Source organism: Benincasa hispida, chromosome 1 (genome assembly GCF_009727055.1).
Source record: "Benincasa hispida cultivar B227 chromosome 1, ASM972705v1, whole genome shotgun sequence".
Classification (NCBI taxonomy): Eukaryota; Viridiplantae; Streptophyta; class Magnoliopsida; order Cucurbitales; family Cucurbitaceae; genus Benincasa; species Benincasa hispida.
This window is the reverse complement of record NC_052349.1, coordinates 9,661,125-9,684,489: the sequence shown is the minus strand read 5'-3', so window position 1 is coordinate 9,684,489 and position 23,365 is coordinate 9,661,125. Positions and strand designations below refer to the sequence as shown.

The following is a 23,365-nucleotide window of genomic DNA, read 5'->3' as shown; positions in this document are numbered from 1 at the left end:
AAATGGTAATACTGTTGAAAACATTTACAAGATATAACAAATTTTTCGAATTATCAATGATAGACGCTGATAGACACTAATAAACTTCTATCAGTGTCTATCAATATCATTGATAGACATTAATAGAAGTCTATTAGTGTCTAGTTCTAAAACTTTGTAATATTTTGTAAATATTTTGATTTATTTTTCTATATCTAAAAACAACCCTTAAATTTTGCTCTTTCGTGTAAATAATTTATCTTATTTTTCTATTTTTGAAAAGCCTCATTCTCTTAAAAGCATTTTAAAAAGTTGAAAAGTAAATTTTTTTAAGCTTGCTTCAAGATATATATCATGGACTAAAAGGTAAATATTTTTATCCCTTCTTTATTGGAGTCACAAATATGGAAAGACAATGCTACCCCTCCTCAAAGGGGGCAACCTGCAAACTATTTTTTTTTTTTGTTGGAGAAGGCAACCTATAGCACATAGTCTCACACTTCAAAATTTGACTTTTTACCTTCTCAATGAACTCTCTCACCATTTTCAAAATCCAAACAGTACTAAAAACAAACACAATCACATTCCAAAGTCAATAACAAATGTCTGTCTCTTACCACACACATTACAACATAAAATATTTTTTTAGGAAAAAAAAATCCAACCTCAAAATTAACTAAAATGCCATCTTTCAAATTAAAACAAATGTGCCTTCTTCAAGCTTCATCTTCATTATCCATGGATTCGAACCACAAATCAATGCTAAAAATCAAATCTTTGTGAAGATTTACCATCTGGGTCGTCGTCATTGTCGTCGTTGTCGAAAGCTAAGCTCATTTAATTACATGAAAAAGCCTTCGGAGATTAATATGATGATCATCAAGGAGACAAAGGTCAGAAACTTTAAAGGCCTTCATCATTTGACAAGTCAAGTTTTTGGCTTATTTTCAGAACAAAAAACACATATAAACTTAGCCAACTTTATAATTTTTGGATCATCGATGTGGCTCGCACTTAATAATGCATGATTTGTGGGTTAATCATTTCTTTCTCTCTTTTTTTTTTTTGGTTAAAAAAAGAAAAAGTAAAGGGCTTTGTGTAAACGTGTGGGGATCCAACAATGCCATAAAAAGTTTGATATCCAAATAAGAGGTCAAAAAGAAGCATTTTACTTCTTTAATCAGACAGCATTTTCTTTTTTACTCTCCTTTTCAACACTTCACTTTAAAAGGAACAAGTTTGAATCAACAAAAACCTTTTTTTCTTCAGTACAAAATTGAAAAAGAAAGTATATATATTCTTGCTTTCTGTATATAACTTCTTAAAATTCCCAAAAAGAAAGTATAATATAAAAAACAACTTTAGTATTTAATAGAAGTTTGGGTTAAATTTAAAAAGTTAAAACATTTGGATTCTCTTTTCCTCTCTAGCTATCTCTCTACATTTAAAAAAGATGATAAAATGATTAGTGAATAATCTTTGACATAGATAATGAAATAAACACATACAATTTAAGTCAAGAAATAATAATTAATTCAAGTTTCAATTATTTTCTCAAATGGGTTTCTTTTTTCCCTTACAAAAATACAAAAGTTAGTAAGTTACCTTGTAATTATATGTTGCTTCAATGTAATTAATGTCAAAATAAAACCCTCAAAAGGGAAGTAAATCAATAGATAAACAGAGGTGGAAGGTCTCAAAATAAACACAAGCCAATAATGTGAAGTTCATGATGATAAGAAGCACTTAAAAAGAGAGAAAGAGAGAAAGAGAGAATCTTTGCATTAGAACTGCAAACCCAAATAGAAGACAAAAACATTAGTTAAATAAGAGAGTTAAAAAAAGGATCTTTTCTTATTTTTCTTTTTGAATGTTGAGGCTAAACATGAAGCTAGACTATAGAAGAAGGTGAAAGGAGATAAATTAGAGAATCAGAGAGAGAGAGAGAGAGAGAGAGAGAGAGGGAGGGAAAAAAGAGAGAGAAATGGAGAAATGTTGGGGGGAAATTTGAAGAAGAGAAGGAGAGATCTGAGAAAAATGGCAGAAAGAGACAGATAGGATACTGAAAGCCATCATGACCAAAATCTGTGTAATGATTATATAGAGAAAAAAAAAGTCTAGACTGACAACAAAACACAATCATAGCTTAATTACAAACCCAACAACAACAACAACAAAAAAGAAAAGAAAAAAAGATACAACGCAAAACAAGAAGAAGAACAGTCAAATAACTTCATCATTATAGCAAGCTATAGCCCATCAAATATTTACACAAATAATTGGTATAAAAATCAAAACTTGGTGATTTAACAGCAAGAACATTAAATTATATGAAAAACCCATAAAGCGAAAGGAACTAAGGAAGAGAAAAATCAAACCTTTAGTGTAGTTTTGATGGGGAAAATTAAGCAGAGAAGAGAAGGCAATTGGGGGGAATGAAGCCTGGTCCGACGACACTAATATGAAATTCATAAAGATGATGAAAAGAAAGTGTCCTCGAGCCAGACAACATTCCCCTCAAAAGAAAATAAAGAAAAGCTTCAATTTTTCTTCAGATCTTCAAACCCTAAAATCCTTAAGCCATGTTTGGCTTTGGGTCGTCATCTGCCTTTTCTTTTGGCCTGTTTTTCCTTATCTTCTCTCCCCCTAGAGTTTCGCCTCTCTTCAAGGGGGATGAGAGATTTTTTTAAAAAAATTGATAATAATTATGAAAGTGAGAAAGAGTTTGTGTGTTTGGAAGGGTTATAAGAAGAGGGAAAAGAAATGAAAAGGAGTGAAAAGGCAAAGGCTCTAAAAGACAAAAACATTGGGGATGGACTTAGACCCCACCACCTGCTCCTCACTTTTCACTTCTAGACATGACCACGATTCCATGCATCCTCTCCCTCTCTCTCCCTCTCTTAAACACCGATTTTGAATTCATATCCAATGATTTAGACTTTGTATTTCACAATTATTACTAAACAATTATTGTTGATGTATGAATTTGACCGATCAAATTGAAGTCGGGTCAATATAAATTAAAGTGAGTCCAAGTCCATGTACTTGAAACCTACATGTGGCAAGATCTTACATCGATGTAGTGATATGTTCCACACACTCTGATGCTTCAGTAACAATTAATAAGCATAATGAGGTTGTATGCCTTAAACGTGTAGTTGTTCCCTGGATTTTAGTGTGTTCGGTTATGAAATTAGCGTCAAGTATATACAATCAACTAACCATGTGTAATGAAAGTGATGAGAAATTAGGTTGTTGGTGCATGAATTTGACCAGTCAAGTTGAAGTTTGGTCGGTCCAATCCAATGACTGGAATACATGGTAAGATCTTGTACCAATGTAGTGATACATCTAACACACTCTAATACTTAAATTAGTATTTTAATAGGGGCGTGATTGTTGAAACAAATTAAAATTAGATTGTGTATGTTAAATATATGTGGAGTGTTATAGTATTTTTAGTGTTTAGATTTTGAAATTAGAGATAGGTTTGTACAATCAATTGATCATATAAGTCTGAACATGGTTGTCACTAGCTCACCTGATGTTTCTCTCTTTTAGGGCAAGTTGGAATGGAGTTTTCGAGTCGGTTAGTGGCCAACTCGAGTATTCTTAACACCGTTTTTGAATTCATATCCAACGATTTAGACTTTGTATTTCACAATTATTACAAACAACTATTGTTGATGCATCAATTTGACTGATCAAATTGAAGTTGGGTCAATATAAATTAAAGTGAGTCCAAGTCCATGTACTTGGAACCTACATGTGGCAAGATCTTACATCGATGTAGTGATATGTTCACACACTCTGATGCTTCAGTAACAATTAATAAGCAGAATGAAGTTGTATGCCTTAAAAGTGGAGTTGTTACCTGGATTTTAGTGTTTTCAGTTATGAAATTAGCATCAAGTATATACCATCAACTAACCATGTGTAATTAAAGTGACGAGAAATTAGGTTGTTGGTGCATGAATTTGACCAGTCAAGTTGAAGTTTGGTCAATATAAAGTGAGGTCCAATCCAATGTACCTGGAATATATGGTAAGATCTTGCACCAATGTAGTGATACGTCCAACACACTATAATACTTAAATTAGTGTTTTAATAGGGGTGTGATTGTTGAAACAAATTAAAATTAGATTGTGTATAATAAATATATGTGGAGTGTTATAGTATTTTTAGTATTTAGATTTTGAAATTAGAGATAGGTTTATACAATCAACTGATCATATAGGTCTTGACATGGTTTGTCACCAACTCACCCGATGTTTCTCTCTTTTAAGGCAAGTTGGGATGGAGTTTTCGAGTCGGTTAGTGGCCAACTCGAGTATTCTTCTTGTCCATGCTAGACATGACTCAAATTTAAACAAAAGGACATTTGAAGATCCTTAGGTAATTAAGTATTGCATTATTGAAAACTCTTTAGTAAAGAGAGTGAGATTGATAGTGTTGAAATGATAATTGGTGGAGGAAGTGAAAGATGTAAGGATTGTGAGGAATAGAGACCGTTGGATTGGATTGGATTGGATGGATTGTGTTGATATGGAAATGATGAAAGGATTGAAATGAAGAGAGGGAATAGAGAAGGAATTAATGTATTGAGAAAAGAGAATAAAAAAGTAAAGAGGTTTTGAGAAGTCAGAGGAGTAGTTGAGTTTATTGAGCTGCCCCCATAATCCAATTCCCATTTAATACTTTTGTCCACTTTTTTGTTATCAGTCTCATTCAATTGTTTCAATTTCCCATTTCAGTTTTCAATTTAATTAAACCAAATAATCAAAAAATTTAAAAATTTGTAAAACTTTGTTTTTTGTTTTTTGTTTTTTGTTTTTCTTTTCTTGAATGTGTATGAAAATGAGGGTCCCTCGTATGCCGTGCTTAACTTTTTAGACAGTGCGAGGAATTCGAGGAGATGACCGACAAATGCCCTTCACCACCTCACAACACCCATACCCCCAACCCAATATTATTACTCATCATAAAATTTAAATCATATCTTAATTTACTTTAAAGATTTCATATTATTCTTTAAACATTATTATCATCACAAATAATAAATTGAGGTAATGGGAACATTTTTTTCCGTTGAAATAGCAAGAATGTCTCGAATTTGATATCTTTAAGAAGGTTTCATTGCTTGATTAGCGAGTCGGGGCCTAAGAATTATATGTCCTAATGGGATTCGGAGGTCACGAATAACACGTCCTAAATCATATTCATTTTTGTCATATTTAATTTATTTACTTATTTTCTGTCCATCTTTTATGGTCGATTTCTTTACAAAGATACTATTGAAAATTTTCTCATTACATACTAACTCTTTTTTTTTTTCTTTTTTGTTTTGGAACTTTCAAAATGGGTTTCTCTGTTAGTTTTAAAAATGTTTAGTTTGATAAAATTGTGGAGAAGAGAGAGAAAGAGAATGAGAGGTCAAAACGACAGGGAGGGTCTACACTCGCTTTCCTACCACTGTCTCATTCAAACTTTGCCCAAACTGACACACCCTTTCAACCTTTTCCTATTTCATTTCTCTACCAATAGAAATACTTCACACTACAATATACTTCTCCAAACAAAAACACACACTACAATATACAGTTCAATCGATTAAGATATATATACCTTTTTGAATACTTACTTGAAAGTTTAGAAATATAGTGTATATTTGAAATCAAATAGATATATACTTTAAAATTGGTAGGAGAAAAAGAGTGATATCAATTGTTATGGATAGATTCAGACCTAACAAAATAAGCCAAGAATCAACGAAAGATGAGATAAGATAAGATAATATATGATTTACTCTTAGCTTTTTTTGGAATTAGAGGAAATCCATATCCTAATCTCGTAGAGTTAAGATAAATCCTTTATCAAATTTCCTACAAATACATCATTATGATTCCATACGAGGTACCTGAAACTTTTGACTTTTTTTCCATTCTATAATTACTTTACTATTGGAGCCACTTTTCTTTGTTTTGTTGATCTGCTCTTCCTCAAATTACAAATTTATTATTGCTATTACGTGAAGATCAAATGTATTTTCATCTATCTAAAATTTGGCATCAATAATAATGATTTAGAGAAGATTGATGAGATGACGATGAAGGAGAATGTAGTATTGAATTAAATAATCATCCAAAGCCAAAGAGGAAAAAGGGTCTGCCTCTTGGCTTTGTTTTGTTGATGGGTTGACAGAGACAAGGCATCGCCTCAAATCAAACACCCAAAAGTGGGTTTTGGTTTTGGAATTCAAAAGTTAAAAAAAATAAAATAAATAAAAGAAAACAAAATCTTTTGAATTTTTATTTTTCCCCTTATCACGTGGGTCGGTTTTTTATTACCTTCCAAAAATCTTTCTGGAAATTATCTTTATTTTGTTGTTTTGAATAATCATAATTACCTCCTTTTTCTCTCCTTTTTTTTTCCCCTCTCTCAAAATCGTTTACACACATACCTAAATATGCTCAAATTAAAATTTCCCATTCAAATATAAAATGTCAATGTCAACATGAAAGAAGAAAAAAAGACATCTAGCCTCAATATTTGATAACTTGCTACCCAATTCAAATCTTAACTTTAGTGTAAGTCAAAATTAATCCTTTAATAACGCTTTCAGAAAAATATTCATCTTATTACAAATCTAAACATATATAAATTAACAAGAAAAGAAGAAAATTCATGATGTTTGCTTAAAAGTGAACAATATCATAAAGTTTCAATCCAATTGTTTTCTTTTCGTCAATACTTCATTATAAAAACATCTATTCTAAAATTTTGATCAATATCATATGTCTGAACTTTAATCCTTACTTAGAAAATAACCGATTAGAAATTCTTTAGAATGTTGAATAAAAAGTCACGTGATAGTGATTAGGAAACTTACGTCTAGATCAAGTCTTAAAAAACGATATTAAAAAGCGTCGACTTTTCGTCTGACATTCTAACAACTATTTTACTAATAAGAAATTTTGAAACATTCTTGAAAGATCGTCAAGGTAATATTAACATTTTTTTGTTACGAAATCGACAATTAAAGAACACAAAAGGAGAATGTAAAGATAGACAAGATCGACACACAGATATACGTGGTTCACTAATAGTGTGTTAGCTATGTCCACGGGCAGAGGGAGAATAGTATTATTAGAGAGAATGTTTTCAGAAAATTACATAATAAAACGACGCCTTTAGAGTAGAGAGTTTATATAGCGTACTACTATAAACCTTAAGGTCATAATCGTAAATAACCACAAATAAATAAATATGTTGAATACGAAATTTCGTATTTAAATGTTCGAAACGCCAATAAACAGATTCAAGATATTTGAACGTTTTTATAAAAATAAGAGTATTTTTTTAGGGAAATGATAAAGTTGGAACAAATATATATAACTTGACAAATAATTTATTGAGTGGATAATGAATAGCTGTAGGTTTGAGAGTCCAATCACAATTCACACCATGTGATCTCTGCAAATGAAGGGAACTGGGAAGAGGTTTTCACTATTTTAATTTTTGAATGGAATTTTCTGAAAAAAGTCAAGGACTCCCAAAATTTACCAATCATTTCATGTGAATTTTAATTACAAGGCTACAAAATACCCTAATTGATGCCTCATTTTACACATTAAAGAGTGGAAAAATTTAGGTTGCAGAAAAGAGAGAATAATAAATTGAAGTTTTATGTTCAAATAACTTTATCTTGCATTAACTTAAAAAGAAGGATGTTGGGGAAGTTTTAGTGAGAAAGGAAGAGGATGAAAAAGTTAGGCACCAAATTTCAATGCCTTCAAAACCTTGAAAAATGTGTTTTTGACAACCATCAAATCAACCACATGTCAATTACCATCGTGGATTTTCATTTTTTTTTATATATTTTCTCTTAAATATTAATTTATATCTTTAAACTTTATGATATGTATCGTACAAGATAGAGAATCGAACCTTCAACCTCTAAGAAAAAAGATCATGTTAATTACTATTGAACTATACTTATTTTATCATAAAAATACAAGAGATTGCATCTTTAATCTTAGAAAAAAGAGTAAGCTAATTTATTAATTCAACTAGGTTTAAATTCACTTTCTTAGCATATAATACCTATAAAATTGAATGAAAATGAAAAATTGTTATGATATTTTCAACATATTGTTTTGAATAAGCAAAATATTGTTTGATATGAATGCTTATCTCATTTTATTTAATTAAAAACCCACAATTAGTCCTAATTGAATGAAAATGTCGCTTTTGTACAACTACCATTTCATGAAAAGAAATGATAATTATATTTTGTTTAGATTTAATATCGTAACTCGATTGAAGTAAAGTTGTAATTATAAAATATCGAGGTTAAAATTTTAAAATATAGTGTATATTTTAATAATGATATATTTAGAACCTCACGTTTTCTAGCTGTTCTATTTCTTGTATCAATGACTCTCTCATACCATCCCAAAAAAGGCCTTTTTTCATAGCCCAAAGGACAAAGAGGGAACCACTTAAATTTGAAAATATTGATCCATCAAAAAAGTTAAAAAAAAAAAAAAAGAAAAAAGGAAAAAGATTTTCAAATCAAACAAAAAGGAAGAAATCAATTCAAAAATTTCACCTTACGATAACATATTATTGGCCATATAATAATCCAAATACTCAATTATTCTCCTTACAAATTACAATAACATATTATTTATCCAACAATAATTAGATATAGCAAATAATTGACAATAATTGAGTTGAATGGTACCCAAATCTGATATTTAATTAGATTAAAAATACATGCTTAAAGTCCAACAAGAAAATATTTATTTATTTATTATTTTTTATAATGGTCAGCTGTTCAAGTTATAGTCCAGTGTTCAACATCCGATCGCCATTTTTTTCCCCTCTTCTCTCTTTTAGTGTTATCGTGTGTATTGTGAATTTCTCAATTTTGTTAGAAGGTTGTTAGTTTGTTTAGATTATTATTTTTTGTTAATAGTTTGTTTTGATATACTTTGTTAAAGAGACTAAATGTATAGTGGAGTTTGTGTGTAATCAATACGTAAAATTCAATTGAGTTTAATAAAACTTTTATCCCTTCTTTTATTAATAAAATACTTACCAATTTTTTTCTTTCATTTTTGGTTTTTTATTTTTTTTTCTCTTTTATTAATGGTCGAATGTTGACATTCGACCTTTTTTTTTCCTTTCCATTTTTTCAATAGAAAAAACATATTTTATAAAAATTTATCTTCAATAATAGAAAAAATGTATTTTATTAATAATAAGATATAAGTAGTAGTTGGTTCGATTTTATGGGTTTGGAGCCAACCCAAAATCAAAACAAATCAATGATTCTAAGGGATCAAGTGATGTCTAATAAAGAATAAAACCAATGGTTGGTTTTTATTTTGTTCCGTTTACTATCGATTTGATTCTCGGTTTTTTCATTTTTAATCGTTCTAACTTTGAAAAACATCATAGAAAATAACAAATTCTCAATATCTTTTTCTTCCATATTTAAACTATTGTTCATAATGGGAAAATAATAAAATGTAAATTAAAATGTCTATATCAATGCAATAATTTAATGTTTTGCATTCATTTAAAAATAATAATAAAAAAATCAATGTGTCCCACAAGCGGACGTCGTCGATATTAAACTTGTTGTCGTAATATTGCAACTTTTGAAAGTATAGGAGTATTTTTTAAATAAAAAAGAAAGTTCAAGAATATATGTTATAATTTAGCCTAATATTATATGAATGGATGTAATATTGAGTTGCTTCTCTATTGAATGAACCAATTGAAATACTCATTGCAATAAATCTTTTTACGATAATGCCATCACACTACCAAATGTCCAATCGCGTCCATGTCTTTTTGCATGTATTAAAATTACGTTTTTCAAAAGAAATGACATAAATGCAATGAATAGAAAAATAGAAGGGTATATTAGTCTAAAAATGTTCTTTTTTTTTTTTTTAATCATTGCCTTTAAATATAGTATAGATTCAACCATAATACTAAAAAAAATATGTTAAATTTTTTTTTTTTTAAAAAAAAGAAAACCATAAACACAAGCAACTCTAATACTAAGAAAATCTTCACATTAAAAATCTTTAATCTAAATCAAATCAATTTTTTATTTTCTTAAAATTTTCGTGATGGTGGATATTTTTTTTTATTAAAAAATTATTTTTAACGTGAGGATTAAAATATGAGATTTTTTAGTTTAATGATTTAAATGCGAAATTGCATCATATAACCAACCGTATGACTATCAAAAGTGAAAAAAAAAAATTTCCCTCCCATAGTCTGATTCTATTATTTTTCTTCATTTAAATCTACTTAAAAAAATCTTTAATTTAAATCAAAGCAATTTTTTCTATTTCCTTAAAATTTTCATCATGGTGGATATTAAAAAAAAAACCATTAATCAATGTACAACAAGGTGAACTATTATGCATGGTAAGGTAAACTACTATAGACCCGTAGTCGAATTTTTATACACTATAGCATAAATTGTATCCATTGATATAATCAACGATAGTATAGTGTGGATCTTTAGTAGAGTGACCCACAGATAATGAATGTTGACTAATGTAATTCAAAAGTTTAATTAATTAATTTCGAATCATTAGAGTTTCAAATCTGTAGTTTCATTGGAATAGCTTGAATTATTCAAATTGTATGAAAGGAATATGGATTAATTGTATAAGATAAAATTAATATACAACCTTTAGAGAATAAAAGCTCTCTCATCCTTCACATAAGAGATTTTCTTCTCCCCCGTAACCTTTCCCTTCCAAAAGAAAAAAAGATCTTTCCGTTTCAAAAGAAAAAGGATCCCACCATTCTAATTTGTTTATTCATATTCTTTGTAACTATTTCTATTTCATACTAAAAACTTGTTTCATACTTCTTATTCATTTTTTTTGTTTTTATTCTTTGTGACTTGTTCTTTTTAGTCTACATATTTTCAAAGTAACGGAATGTCTTTTCTTGAGTAAAGATAAAAAAGATTATCTTATTTATTAAGTTAGGTAATGAGGATAAAAAGTTTAAGCATAAACATAAGAAACTATTTTTTACTATAAGAAGTCTAAATCATTTATATTCTTTTAGTATATAAAAATAGCGAGGAATTCAATAAAATGGTCCCTTAACATATAATATAAGGTCTAAGTTACTCCTTTTTTTTCTTCTTTTTTTTTTTTTTTTTTTTTTTTTTTTTTTTAATTTCAAAATGTATTTTTATTATTTAAAATTAAATCTCCTATCACAAAATTTAAGTTTTTATCATCAAAATTAACCTTAAAGTATGGTATATATATAAAAAAAAAAAACAAATAAAGTCGGATTTGTTTGACTCAAACTAGAGACTAAAGAGCAAATATCAGCCTTGGACAGAGGGCAATACCAACGGACTAAAGGTCTTTCCGGGTTGATTAAGGCAGCCGTTTATATAGAGTTGAAGTCTCGACCTAGTTTAGTCGATTGAACCCAAGACTCGATCAAATTATCACATTTTTTTAAATATTTTCGAAACCACGTTATTTTTTTTAATTATTTAGTCAATTACAATATCAAAATAAAAGGTCCTAAAAATAGTTTTTCAAAATCAAATAAGTGATCAAATAAGTGAGAAAAGAAATTCAAACTTGTAGGCATTAAAGTCTGAGCACTCAAGCCATTTTCACGTCCATAAAAACTAACCAGTAAATTACAACTTGCAATTCATGGCCTACCTTTATTTATTAAGACTCCTTTTAGTAATCATTTTATTTTTTATATTTAATTTTTAAAAATTAAGTCTATTTTTCTCATTTTTTTACAATAATTTTAATATTTTTTACGATGGTTGAATTCTTAACTAAATTTAAAAAATAAAAGTAATTTTCAAAAGCATTTTTTTAGTTTTCAAATTTTGGCTTGATTTTTTAAACCATTGATAAAAAGTAGATAACAAAAGAAGAAATTTGAGAGGAAAGTAGTGTCTATAAACTTAATTTTAAAAAACAAAAGCAAAAAACTGAATGGTTATCAAATAGGACCTAAAATATTGCACTTTATTATTTCTGAATTTCATTTTTAACTCTCTACTATTTCAGAGAAAAAAACCTTTTGTCTAAAATAAATTTAATAGAAATGTCTTTAATTAATTATTTTTTTTTTAAAAAAGAGAAAAGTGCCATTCTTATGTGTGGTGTGGCTTGGTCTCAAGAAGCATGAGTGTTTTACTTAAATGGATAATTGCATCATAACTGAAAAAAAGGCTTTAGAAAAACTGAAAGACTGGGTTGAATTTGGGCTTCTTCAATGTTTTTCCAACATCTTTTGGGTTTTTGGCCCTTTTCCATTGTTTCCTAAGAATTGGATGAAATATTTTATCCTGCTTCTTAATGATTTGTTGTTTATTTCTTCCTTATTTCCCTATTGAATTATTAATCAAATTCTAAAATCAAAAACAAATTTTGAATAACTATTTTTTTTTACTTTAAGTATGACTTGAGTTTTTAAAATAAGTAGAAAAAGTAGATACAATACATAGAAACTGTCGATATATTGATATATCATTGATTAATCTTCATATTTACAATAAAGAATACACAAAAAAAGTACACAAAAAGTAGAATAAATAAGGAAAGTCTAAGAGTAAGTCTAACCTCTAAATCAACCTAAAAATAGGGTAATTTAGAACAAATTTATATGATAACACCCTCCCTCAAACTCAAAGTGATAGAGTAGAGACCAACTTGAGTTTGTGAAGCAGCAGAGTAAAACGACTTGGTGACAATGACTTCATGAAGATATCAGCAGGTTGTTCAATAGTAGAGATAGATCGTAAGACGAGAGTATGACTCTGGAAATAGTGATGAACAAAGTGATAGTCATTTTCAATATGTTTGGTAAAATACATCATCATAAGTAATCTGGATAACACTACATTTATCACAATGAAGTAGCTTACTGTTGAGGAACACCCATATTTGCAAAAAGCCAATGAAACCATAGTAGCTCAGAAGTAGCATCAGTAAAAGTACGATATTTAGATTCAAAACTGGAATATGAAACAACTGTTTGCTTCTTACTTTGCCAAGAAATAAGAGAATCTCCCAAGTAAAAGCAATAACATGTGGTGGAACATCGATCAGTGGGATCACCAACCCAATCGGCATTTGAGTAGTCAAATAACACCAAGGATGACTGGGAAGAAAACTGAAGTCCTGTTGGGTTTAATGTCCTATAAACTCGTAGTTTGTAAATCATTAAACATATTCTATTTCCAATAAAGACGTTATTGTTATTGAATATGTAAGTTGCGAATATCTAACCTAAATCCAATAAACTAAGATCCTTGATTATAACATGAATACTCGAACTATATGTAGAGACATATCATAGGATCAAGTTCAAGTATATAGCCAAAACTGTCTATAGTATAAAGATAGGGTTGGGTACCTTATCCTGGGGACACTATGGACGCGACCTACTTTGTATTAAGTACAAACGATGAGATCCTAAATCGTTCATGTAGAGACATGTGAGTGGGGGCGTCCTATGCAATGAGTTTGAATAAGATAGGATCGCGAAATTAGTCACTTTCTCTTTATAACGCCGTTTACTGAAGAAACTGATTATTTCACAAGATGACCTAAGTAACTCGATCTTAATCCTGAGTTAACTATGAACTTCTGTTTATACAAGATTATCCTTTGATTTGCATGGGTGAGAGTGGCCAGACATCGCCGACTCAACAAGCCTACCATTTTAGGGATAAGATCGGATAGATAGCTGGGGACATAGTCTCGCAAGACGGAATTCGCTTCTACCCATTTCAGGGATAGTAGAGAGGTTGTTCCCTTAAGTACTAACTCTAGGACTCGAACAAGGGGCCCCACCCTCTCCTTGGCTCGAGAGGGACTTAGGTTTGATGGTTGGACCACAAACCGATTGTTCATTAGAGGATTAGTAGAACTTAAGGAACAAGAAGTACTATAGGGGTAAAATGGACATTTGATCCGACTATAGCTACGAACAACCTGTGAAGGATCGACTTACTAAACATGGTTATATCAAGTGGACGGAAATATATATCTATGGTGAGGGGAGTGCAGCTATTGGGCTATAATGGAGTGTCCCGGTAGTTAACGAATACTGGTTAGCTTGGTTAATGAGATTAGTCGGTTAACCTCGAATCATTGGAGCCCATGATCTGTAGGTCCATTAGGTCCCCCTACTAGCTCATATCAGAATAAAGCCTAGAACAATTAGACATGAAACTTTAAATCGTTCAAAATCGGGAAAGGATATTATCGTCAATTGTGTTTGACATGATAATTTAATTATGAATTAAATTATTAAATGAGAGATAAAGTATTTAAAAGTGTTTTAAATACTATATACATGAATAAGAGTTCATATATAATGGATTGCACAAGGTTAGAATGATTAATTGGATTAATCATATGAAATTAATTGGAAAAGTTTCAAATTAATTACCAAAAATTAATTTCAATTTAGAATTAAAATTAAAATTAAAATGCAACCTAAAATCAGATTTTGGATCAAGGATAGTGGATTTTGTTGGAATCCCACTTATGCATGGTGATTCAAAGTGGAAAAACAACTCATCTACGCACTCTTGCATGTAATGTTACATGAACACCAAGAATCCACTATTGCTTGCATCTCCACCATGTGTCTTGCATCTCGAGGCTTCTTGATGCATGGATTCACTCTATAAGTAGAGGTAGAATCAGATTGAGAGCTGAAGACAACCATTTTCCATACTGTTATGCTGCTGGAATTTAGTCTCAAACTCACCTACCTTCATATATCTCTCTAGAGCTTGAACCTTCAAGCATTCCTTTCCCATTCCCTATCTCTATAGACTCCCACAAGTTGTTCTTGGCCCGAAGAATAATAGGGAAGACACTAGAGGTGGTCCACACACCATTCGTGAGCAAAGGAATCAAAGGGAGTTGCTGAATCGGTCTCCAAAAAAGTTGGTACAAATTCTGCTCTCTGTTTACAGTATTTGGACAACATGCTTTCATTTTCTAAAATTGATGTAGTTAAGTGCCTCCGATCCTAAAATTGCTTTCGCATGTGTTATATGAACACCTTCAAGTCCATGACCAAATGTGCTCTTAACATATCGTAGAATACGAAGAACAACTAGAAAATGTGTAGACTGGGGAGTAACTATGAATTGACTAACAATATGAACATCATATGCAATATCTGGGATGGTCACAATGAGATAAATAAGATTGTCAACCAGTTGCCGATACATAGTGACATCGTCAAGAGGAACACCATCGAACGGAGTCAATAAAACATTCATATTTACTGGGGTTGACGATGTAGTAGAGCCAGTAATACTAGACCAAGCTAGGAGATCAGAAGCATATTTCGCTTGAGACAGATAATATCCATCAAATCATGATGAACCTTAAGGCCAAGAAAGTAATTAATTGGTCCTAAATCTTCATCTTAAAGTGTTTCCCTAGGTGGATTTATAAATCAAATATAGTCTGAGGATCATCACCTATAATTATCATCTCGTCAACATAAAGAAAAGAAGAACAATACCTTAAGGAGTTTGACGTCTAAAAGGAGTTGTATCGTGAGGATTGGAAGTAAACCCAAGCTGAACGATAGTAAAACTGAATGTAGATAACCAGGCATGCAGGCTTGTTTAAGACTATATAAAGCTCGACGAAGAAGGCGAACTTTCTGGGATGGAGCAGAATTACCAGGGGAGGTTTCATATATGCCTCCTTAGATAAAGTGCTATTGAGAAATACATTTTTAACAACCATTTGCAAAAGGGACCACTGTTTGGCCGCTGCAATAGCTAAGAGACTGTAAACAGATGTCATTTGAGCTATAAGAGCAAACATCTCTTCATTGTCAATGCCATATTCTTGAGAATAACCTTTTGCAACAAGGCGAGCTTTATACCGTTCAATAGACCCATCATAGTGTGTTTTAATTTTATAAATCCACTTATAACTAATAGTTCTTTTGCCAGGAAGAAAATTCATGTAGTCCGAAGTATGACTCTTCTCTAAAGATTGAAGTTCTTCATTCATTGCTTGCTACCAAAGAGGGTTAGTAACAACTTCTTGGTAAGGTGTAGGTTCAACTAGAGACATAATAGTAGTGGAAAAACAACGGTAATCCTTGAGATGATGGGGATGAAGGTTTGGAAAATCTGTGCAGAAGCATGATATGCAATCGTGTCTCTCAATTAATTTTACATAACATACATAAATTAAAGATGTGATGAAAACAAAACATGATAAACATTTAATATCCTGTAACATGCTTTTATAGAAAAAGATAATAACAATGGGGAAGTCGTACTTACTCTTGAAGTCATAATAAAGTCTTCTCACTCTCCTTTCTTATGTATTGCACGAACTCAACAAATAATATCTCCAAGCACAACAACACCAAATGAACACCACCAACAGTGATTCCTAGTATTATCTATAGGGTGAGAAATCAAGCAAGAGGTATGGTCTTTGCTCTTAATTTTGGCAGGGAGAGATGTGTTGGGAGGATGAATTTCTCAGAGATCAACAATTGAGAAGTTCTACATCAAGAATCATCTCCAACTCCTATCAAAAGAAAAACTTATCGTGAAAACCACTTTCATGATATTCACAAGAGAGTGAGGTGGAAGAAGTTGTAATAACTCTCTCCTTAATTTAAATAATTAAAATAAAATTTAATTTAATTTAAATTAACATATATATACACACACACATTAACTACTTTAATATATGTATATATGAGAAACTTATGTTATATCAAATATATCACATACCCTATAGTTTATATTATCATAAATCATATAAGTTATAGTTTATTAGTCTCTCATTTAACCTATAGTATTTAATACCAATCAAATTCATATTAAATTTAATCTATAATTTTTATATGAATCATATTCATATAATTAATATTTGAATAATATTCAAGTCTTTATTTTCCCTTAAATAAAACTTTATATTGTAATGTATCAAATACATTATATTAATTATATCATATATAATTAATTTTCTCAATTAATTTGAACAATTCAAATTAATCGAAAATTAATTTGATTCTCAATAATGTCAGTTGAGCTACCAAAGGGACCTCATGGACATATAGTTTGAAGCTCCAATGGTATTAAAAAGCGACAACTACACTCTCCGCACTACATATATATTTATGTGTCTAATGGATATAACCAATCAATAGTGCATTGACTCTCCACAAATTGCTTGTAAGTACAATTGGGTCAAAATTACCCTTTTTCCCCGATAGTTACATCTAATTCCTTAAGTATCACTGATCCTTATAATGAACAATAAGTCATAGTCCAATTATGACCAAACCCGTCTTGAGCCAGGAGAGGGTGTGGCACAATATTGTTCAAGCCTCGGAATCAACCCTTAAGGGAGCAATTATTCTACTCACTCCAACTATAGAGAATGAGTGAGTTTCTTCTTGTGTAGTTGTGTTCCCAGCTCCCAATCAGACGAATCTCCAAAATGGTAGGCATATTGAATCAGCGAATTGGCCACTCTCACCTACACAAATTAAAGGATCGCCTTTATAGGCAGGAGTTCATAACTCACTTAGGATTTAGGTCAAGTCACTTATGGTCATCCTGATGAAACGTAAGTCACTTCTATCAACAGTGTTATATAGCAAGACTATTCATTTCGTGGTCTGGTCTTATACAAACTCTTTGTATAGAAAACCTTCGCTCCCATGTCTCCACAAGAATGATCAGGATCAGATCACTTGTAGCACTTTACTACAATTATAACAACTACAAAGCTGGTCGTCTTCGTAGTGTCACCAGCATAAGATACCCATCATCATCCATCTATTACAGATCTTTTAGGTTGTCGCTTGAACATGATCCACCTGTATGTCTCCACATACATGTTTTGTTGGGTTTTATGTCCTAAAAATCGTGGTTTATAAATATTAGAACTTATTCTGAGAATTCAATAAAGTTGTTGAATATATTATTTTTTAGAAATCCAATAAACCTAAGTCCCTTGACTATTATATGTGTACTTGAACTTTATGTGGAGACATACAAGTAGATCGGGTTCGAATAAATAGTCAAAAAGATCTATAGTATATGAATAAGGTTGGGTACCTTATTCTGGTAACACTATTGGATGCAGCCTACTCTGTAGTTGTTACAAAATGTTGTAAAGTGCTACATACAAAGTGATCCTAATTCGTGCATGTTGAGACATGAGAAGTGGGGGTGTCCTGTGCAAATGGGTTTTGTGCAAGATCGGACCACGAAACGTGTCACTTTTACTTTATAACGTTGTTTACTGTTTAAGACTAACCGATGACCTAGGTAACTTAACCTTAATCCTAAGCTAACTATGAACTTCTGTTTGTTTGGGATTATCCTTTGATCTGCAAATAGTGAGAGTAGACCAATTGCCTCTGCTCAATAATCTTACCATTTTGAGGATAAGACCGGATGAATAGCTGGAAACATAGGGTTCAAGAGGGAATTCACTCCTACCTGATTAGGTTAGTAGAGAGGTTGTTCCCTTCAAGTGCTGATTCTGGGTCTTGAACAAGAGGCCTCACCCTCTCATTGGTCTGAGAGGGATTCAATTTGTTGATTGGATCACAAATCAATTGTTCATTAGGGGATTAGTGGAACTTAAGGAAAAAGAGGTAATTTTGGAGGTAAAACAGAGATAATATATCTACAGTGAGGAGAGTTCAGCTATAGGCTTTAGTGGAATCACCCATTAGTTAATGAATAAGGGTTAGATCGGTGTAATGAGTTTAACCGATCAATCTCGGATCATTGAAGTCCATGATCTGTAGGTCCGCGAGGTCCCCTTACTAGCTCGTAAATGGGTAAGCTTTAGGGTAGGTTGAGAAATTAATTTGAAACGTTCAAATTAAACGGAACAAGAGAATTTGAATATGATTTAAATATATGAAGATGATTATTGTGCAAAAATTAATTTAATATTTGATATTAAATTAATTAATTTTTTAAAAAATTAATTTAAGAAAATCAATTTTTGAATTAAAATGATTTAAAAGTCATTTTTTGTTTTAAAAAGAAAATGAAAATTCATTTGCATGTTGCACAAAATGGAAAATGGGTTTTCTCTATTATCATCGTCTTTATGCTCACACAAAATGCATTATCTTCTCTACTTTGATTCTTCAAACATGAGCTGCAAGCCATGCACTCCATCACTTTGCATGTTCATCTAAATATATAAAGAAGATTGGAGTTGTTAGAGAAGAAAAAAGAATACAGAATTTGAGAGAAAAATATCGGTGAAGAAGAAACTGTTTTCTTTAATTTCCTGTTGTGAGCTTTTCTTGTTTTTTCACATCTTCAAGCTGTTGTTGAGTCCCATAACTCTGCCTAAAGCTCCAAGATCATAGTAGGGAAGGCTTTGAGGTGGTTCACATTGATATCAAATGAAGACAGCAGCTGAACAGACATTTTCTTGGAGAGTTCATCAAAGGTATGTTCTGAAAACTCATTTTTTATGAAAAGCATACTTTAGTTTTTTCCAAAATTAGTGAATTATATTGCTTATGAATCCTTGATACTTCCGCTGCATGTTGTTTAACTCTTATATGTTCAAGTTACAGAAGACAACCTTGGATCTTAGTTTATTAGTTTTGTGGGTTAATGCTACTAAATGTCAAATAAAATGCCAAAGATTTTATTAGATAAATAAATTATTTGTACATTACAATTAAAAACTACAGAACCCACAAGATTTAGGGCATCAACCCCAATAGTTTTATACTTGTCCTAAAGCCAGTGTAGTGTACATCTTAAAAGTTAAACTGTTACAAAAGTACACAAAAAATAGAAACTAGGGCATACAATACATGCCCAATTCAAAATCTCATACTTGCCCTAGACTAGATGTGGTCTGTCTTGTAGACCCATACTCTCTAGGTGACTCTCAAACACCTTAGTCGTGAGAGTCTTTGTAAATGGACCAGTAACGTTATGCGCCTAAGCTATCTACGTGATAATCACATCCCCTTAATGCACAATATCTCGTATCAGATGATACTTGTGCTCTATGTGCTTCCCGCGCTTGTGATTCCTAGTCTTCATGCAATTAGCCACAATACCACTACTATCACAATAAAGGGTGATGGGCTTTGACATGTTTAAAGCTACTTCCAGATTAGTCAAGAACTTTCTGAGTTAGACAACTTCCTTGGCAGCTTCACAAGCTACTAAATACTCTGCCTCCATACTGGAGTCAACAATGCACCCTTGCTTTGTGCTTCTCCTAACTACAACTCCTCTGTTAACTGTGAACACTGATCTCGAAGTAGATTTCTTAGAACCTCTATCGATCTGAGAATCAGAATCTGTGTATCCCGTAAGGGTGAACATTGATCTTGAGCAATTTGTGAATGATCAATACATTGTTGATTGGTTATATCCAATGGACACATAAATATATCTATAGTGCAAAGAGTTCAGCTGTCAGTCTTTAGTGGAGTGACCGACAGTTAATGAATATTGATTAATTTGATTAAAAGAGATTAATCAATTAATCTTGTATCATTGAAGCTTCAATCTATAGGTCCATAAGGTCCCCTCGTTAGCTGATAACTTGTAGAAATATAAGTTATTGTGGCTCAAAAGTTGGAATAATTAGGATCTTGAATGATAAAATCTCATCATTTTTAGAGAAAGACATGAAATTATTTGAACACTATCAAACTCATGCAAAAGAATGTTTATTGCTAAAATACTGTGGCACTAATGCATGATATTGTAGGATCTCAACAAAAGGCTAACACATGATTAAGAAAAGTGTCGCAGGCAAAATCTAACGCATGGGGCGTGCGTCAGAGGGTTTCAACACAAGGAAGATTCATTGATTCAGGCTGTTTGTGTCAAATCACCACTTGCAAGCATGGGCATCTGCAGCGGGCGGCGTCTGAAAAGCATCTGAGTGTCAGGTGGCTAACCAGGGTATGGAATTTAATGCTGCCCATCATCAAGTTGGAGAAGACCGACGCCTATAAATAGAAGAAATCCCACCATATGGAGAGTTTTGAGTTTTTAGTTCTCAGTTTAGTTTTAGTTTGAAGCTTAGTCTTAGTTTAGAATCTTAGATCTTTAGAGCTGTGCTGTGGTGCCGAGAAGAACTAGAGGGAAGAGAACCACCACCATCGCCGATCAAGGAGTGGAGGAAGCTGAGCTCAAGAGAGACATTTCTTCCAATTCTTCCACAAGTGGTTGTACACGACTAGAATTGAGCCAAAGAGGACAAGAGATTGTACTCTGCGGCTTGGCTCTTTCATTTCATCTTACTTATCGCTTTCATCTTCTCATTTAATTAAGTATTGGTTTTGTAAAGACAATCAGTTTGTTTATAAATTCTCATATTTGATCTATCATACTTTGCCATTGTTTGTTTCTTGTTTATGTTGGATGCATCTATAACTTCATGCAAAATTCCATTTCGAACGCTTAAGCCAACTAAATCAATTGGTAAAAGCATCTTTAGCTTAAACTATTCGAGAGAATAAGTTAGCCAGCATCAAGTTAGAAACGGTTAGTACATCTAGAGATAGACGAACGGTGTTTTATTACATCCTGTGTTTGACGCATACATCCTAGAGATAAGTATTGTATGATATTCGCATTGAGAAGTGTCGAATAGAGTCTAACGCATAGACGAAGATAAACAAGTCATCTCATTCGCTTCATATTCTTGTTTGTGTACATCCAACTTAGATTGACGCATATCACTTGCTTCAAACTCCATTTTCACATGACCCATCATTCTCTACTCACCCTTTTGTGCCTTCTTGCACGCACACACAGCAACTTAGTTTAAATAACTCATTTCTACATACACTTAGGATATCTCTACAACAGTTACAACGCAAGGTCTTCGTTAGCTTTAATCTGAATCTCTGAGTTTAACCCTGGACTTACCAGGAACCTGAGTTGGATTTATACTTGGATCTGATTCAGGAAAACTTGAACGTCTATAGAGGAGTGTCATACGTCCTGTTGCACATCACTAACGCATCAACACGTTACTAATGCATCATAAACGCATCAATGCATCATTCATAATTACACTTATTTTTCCAATTATTTTATACAACACACTCCTAAGCTCGAATCACGAAATCAACGAACAAGTTTTTGGCGTCGTTGCCAGGGATTCAACAACAAAACTAACCAGAAATTTTTCTTGTATCTTTTATAGGAAAACTTCAGCTGAGGGAGTATTACGAGATAAGCTGAAGCTTGTAAACATTTATGAGCAGGGAGAGCACTTCTGAACTTGTATACGACCCCGAAGTTGAAAGGACCTTCCAACGAAGAAATCGATCTAATCTTCGCCGAAGGTTAAGGCAACAACTGCTCAGATAACAAATCAGGCAACAACAAATGGCGGGCGAACAAGGGAATCAAAACTTAGTTCAACAGCTAGCCCATGTTGCGCAAAAACCTATCATAATGGCAAACAGTAGTACGCGTCCCATGAGGGAGTATGCGTCTCCTGTATTGTATGATTTCTTACCAGGGATCATATATCCAATGGCAGATAGGACAAGATTTGAGATGAAATCTGTGATGTCACAAATGCTCCAAACACCTGGACAATTTGAGGGTGCTCGGGGAGAAGAACCTCACGCCCACATGAAACGTTTCCTGGAGACGTGTAACTCGTTTGTGATTCCTGGAATCACCCCAGAAGCTATCAGGCTATCTTTATTCCCATATTCTCTGCGTGACAATGCAAAGCAATAAGTAAGTTCTTTGGAGCTTGGAGAGATCACGACCTTGAGAAAGTTGGTCGAGAAATTCATGCAGAAATACTTCCCACCCACCATAAATGCAAGGAGGTGGAGAGAGATCATGAACTTCGAGNATGAACTTCGAGTAGGAAGAATTTGAAACCTTGAGTGTCGCATGGGAGCGCTTCAAAGGATTAGTCAAGAATTGCCCCAATCACGGATTACGGTTAACCATCCAGATGGAGACCTTTTATGGAAGATTAAACAGAGCATCTCAAATGGCAGCCGATGCAGCTGCAGCTGGCAGTATCATGGATAAATCTTATACTGAAGCTAAGGAAATACTAGAGCGCATAGACAAGCATAATATGGAATGGGTGGATGACACTTACAACGCAAGAGCAGAAAGGAAGTAGCGATCTCAGAATGTGAATTCTATTGACTCTAACGCAATAGCCACACTCTCTACACAAGTGGCTACTATGACAAACCTTTTGTAGAATATGTCACTGGGGAACGCATCAAACTCGCAAAAGGTAAATCAGGTAGAAAAGTGGGTTGTGGAGACCACCACTCTTACTCTGATTGC

General features: G+C 32.2%; 1 long non-coding RNA gene and 1 other non-coding gene across 3 annotated transcripts; both read right to left on the bottom strand.

Annotated features, from left to right (window-relative positions):
* Nucleotides 1-339: 339 nt before the first annotated feature.
* LOC120087036 lies at nt 340-2,754 on the bottom strand. Of its 2 annotated transcripts, none has more exons than XR_005484427.1 (2): nt 2,358-2,754; nt 340-834 (listed from the first exon to the last, which is right to left on the bottom strand). It is a non-coding gene; the product is annotated as an uncharacterized LOC120087036 (long non-coding RNA). The 2 variants fall into 2 exon arrangements; XR_005484410.1 differs by having other exon boundaries at nt 340-806; nt 2,358-2,732.
* A 20,146-nt stretch (nt 2,755-22,900) lies between these two features.
* On the bottom strand, nt 22,901-22,999 carry LOC120070464. Its single transcript, XR_005479959.1, has one exon. It is a non-coding gene; the product is annotated as a small nucleolar RNA R71 (small nucleolar RNA).
* Nucleotides 23,000-23,365: the final 366 nt, after the last annotated feature.